Source organism: Camellia sinensis, chromosome 14, assembly GCF_055761805.1.
Source record: "Camellia sinensis isolate YWXY chromosome 14, ASM5576180v1, whole genome shotgun sequence".
Lineage (NCBI taxonomy): Eukaryota > Viridiplantae > Streptophyta > Magnoliopsida > Ericales > Theaceae > Camellia > Camellia sinensis.
Window position 1 is genome coordinate 74,744,951 of NC_138974.1, and position 3,091 is coordinate 74,748,041.

The 3,091-nt window shown below is 34.0% G+C and overlaps 1 long non-coding RNA gene across 1 annotated transcript; it reads left to right on the forward strand.

The window, feature by feature from the left end:
• Window positions 1-529: 529 nt before the first annotated feature.
• Window positions 530-2,450, forward strand: LOC114323575 (uncharacterized). Its single transcript, XR_003651265.2, has 2 exons — window positions 530-666; window positions 1,010-2,450. It is a non-coding gene; the product is annotated as an uncharacterized LOC114323575 (long non-coding RNA).
• The last annotated feature ends 641 nt before the right edge of the window (window positions 2,451-3,091 follow it).

The following is a 3,091-nucleotide window of genomic DNA, read 5'->3' on the forward strand; positions in this document are numbered from 1 at the left end:
ACATCTTTATAATTAAAAAAAGAAAAGTTGTAAACAACCTCCATAAATTGCAACAAACAGAACTGGTGAGAAGCTGGCAAGCTACCACCGCCAGCAGCATTCGCTTTCACTCTCTTGTTGTGAGACTTTTCTATGGTTTGGAACTTTGAAGATAAGTCTGCAAGTTGCCCTTAAAAGTACCAACTTACCATGTACCAACATTGTATGTATATATTATGTATATATGTTTCACACTAATAATATTAGTAGTAGTAGTTCACAGAAACTCCATGAAACTGCTGTGCTGGTCAGCAAATGCATTAAAATAATAATGATAAAACAATGATAAGATTGCTTTTGTCCATATATATGTAGGTGACATCAAGCAGTGGCATCAGCTTGATGAAACAATGAAAGTGAAGCATCATCCACCTCCTCGTCCTCTGGAGGAGGTCATGAAATTCATTTCCAACCACAAACATAGAATGAAACCCAAATAAAAAAAATATATATATATATATATATATAAATAAAGCATAAATTAAAAAAATATAAAAAAATCCAGGTTTCGTGTTTTTCAATTTAAAGGCTCTGTTTAGAGCCCACCAATTAGGACTCCATTTGGTTGGAACCAGTCTGGATATATAGAAAAAGCAATCCCCTCGTCATCATGATACATAGTACAATGTTAGGTTTTGTTTTTGTTTTTTTTTTTTTTGGGTTTAAATAAGCCACTTCCACTCCCCATTCCAATTTGCAAACATGAAGAAGTAGAGGAAGACGATGACGATTTCCTGCATTGAAAGGTTCTCTACGCAGGAGAGATGATGCCAACATACATGCCATTTCTAGAATGAGATGGCTGGTGTGTTAGCATCATTGCTCCTACGTAGCAAACCTTTGCAAGTGCGCTAAAAAAAAATCCATTCTTGGAATGCGAATAAGTTTTTGTTTAACAGATTGGTGTTTTATTTGTTCTCCTTCCGTGCTTTGCTATTTCAACTAACTTAAAAGTACAATTTTTTTGCAGGTACCTTATGGCCTGGCTGATGATAGCAACGCTTAATCACGTTCATAGGGAAGGACATAGATGTGCGGATGCTTTAGCTAATGAAGCTTTTGCAAGAAATACATTTTTGTTTCAGTTTTTATATGTTTTTTAACCATTTTTTTTGGTCTAGATGTAGTAGACGATGATGCTAAAGCCTAGAGGGGTGACTCACCCCAGACTTGTGTACGCTAAGCTTCTTTTATCTAAGTTCTAGTTCTACCAAATAAAAAAAATAAAAAAAAAAAAAAATCAATAAATAAAGGCATACAGCATACTTGAGGTAAAATTGGCCTGGTTTGGGCGTTTAGTTTTTTGTCTTTTGTATTTTTGTTTTTTGTTGATAATTCAATGATTGTTAATTTGTGTTTGATAACTCTTGCAGTATATGTGATGTTACCCTATCCCAAAAACCCTTCTTTTATTCTCAATATACTCTCAGTCGTATGATCATTTTCGAAATTTCTATGTTTTTTTATATTTTCACCATAATAGTAGAGAACTTGAGGATATAGAATCCCTAATGCATGAACTATACCATGCAGAGAGAGAGAATCTCCGGTGGGGTTTGTACTTTGGTCATGGATTTTCCATCAATAATGTGATTGTTGAATTGGATTGGAAGAAGCTAATTTTCAGTACTTTCCAATATCTCTCTAACCTTTTGGGAAGTTGAGGCCATTTTGCAACAAGAGCTACAATCCTCAATTTTTTTTGGTTAATTTCTCCCACATCAATGCCTCATAAGCAAGGCTGTTCGTTAGGTAATGTCACGTGATACTTCAGTACTATTTAATAATTTTCGCTCATTAGGCGGCTCATGCATGGAGACAGAAGGTTTTTCCTAGTAATCTTGTATTTAAACTATTGTTGATCTTTTTCTTTTCTCTTGTTTGTTTTTTCTTTCTTTGATCTTTGTTTTTCAAGTCCACAACCAAAAGATACAATGGTGATGGAATTCAGTCAAAGGAATGGCGGACAAAGAGGTGGCTAGAAAGACAGTGTTTGGAGGTAGTTGATGAAGCTCAACCATTTTGACATCACAAGTAAGCGTGGACATGTTACTGAGGGCAGTTGCAGCACCACCCATTAAAATTATAATTTTGATCAATTACAAAGTTTTTGTTTTCTGCTTTGTCTGCTATGACCCTTGGCAACAAGTGCGTTGGAAGTTTTGTTAGGGCAATCTAGCAGACAATGCCACGTCTTATGTATCCCTTAATCTTGATTCGATTTGTATTTTAATTTTTAGCGTTCCTATCTTTAGTTTCCCTTCAAAAAATCTATATATATTGTTTCTTTGGGGTGACGTCGAAGAATTTCATTAGAGGGTACCCCAAAAAAAAAATATCCATGTCCTTTAGTTCTTGTAAAGCTATTTTGATTCGTGAATTGAATTAGATGAAATAAGAAATTTTCAAAATGTTAAATTTTGTAAAGGCCATTTTAGTTATTTGCCCACAAACTGTTATCCCAATCAAATTATCCCACCCTATCATCCGCAAATCAAACAAATTATTAACCTTTTATTAATTGTTGCAATTTGAGTTTGTTCCGTGATAAATTTTGAAACAGAGCTCTTGAATCCCACATTTTCTCTTAAGCTTATATTTGAATCATGAATTTGCGTAAAAAATTTTAAAGAACAAAAAAAGATATAAAAAAAATATGAATGAAATACAAATTGGAAACATGTACTTCACCTTTTCCTTTCTCTTTTCAATTTTTTATCCAAACCTATGATTCAAATCACTGCCTTAGTTAACAAAATCCATTGCTGTCAACTAAGGCAGTGTTTGTTCACAGCAATTCCTGAATCTCTCAAATACAGAACAGAGTGGAAAAGACCTGTCAAAAATTATTTCATTGTAAACAAGTCATAGAGAGCTTCACAACAACCAAAAAATCCATCAAGTCGGGGATCAATGCACCCTCAGGTATTGGATCCGGGCTATAAAATTTTGACCCAAGGTCTAAAAGCCAGTAGTATGCGCCATAGCCCAACGAGACGAATAACTCACTTTCATCAGAAAATAAATAAATAAATAAATATCAATAAAAAAT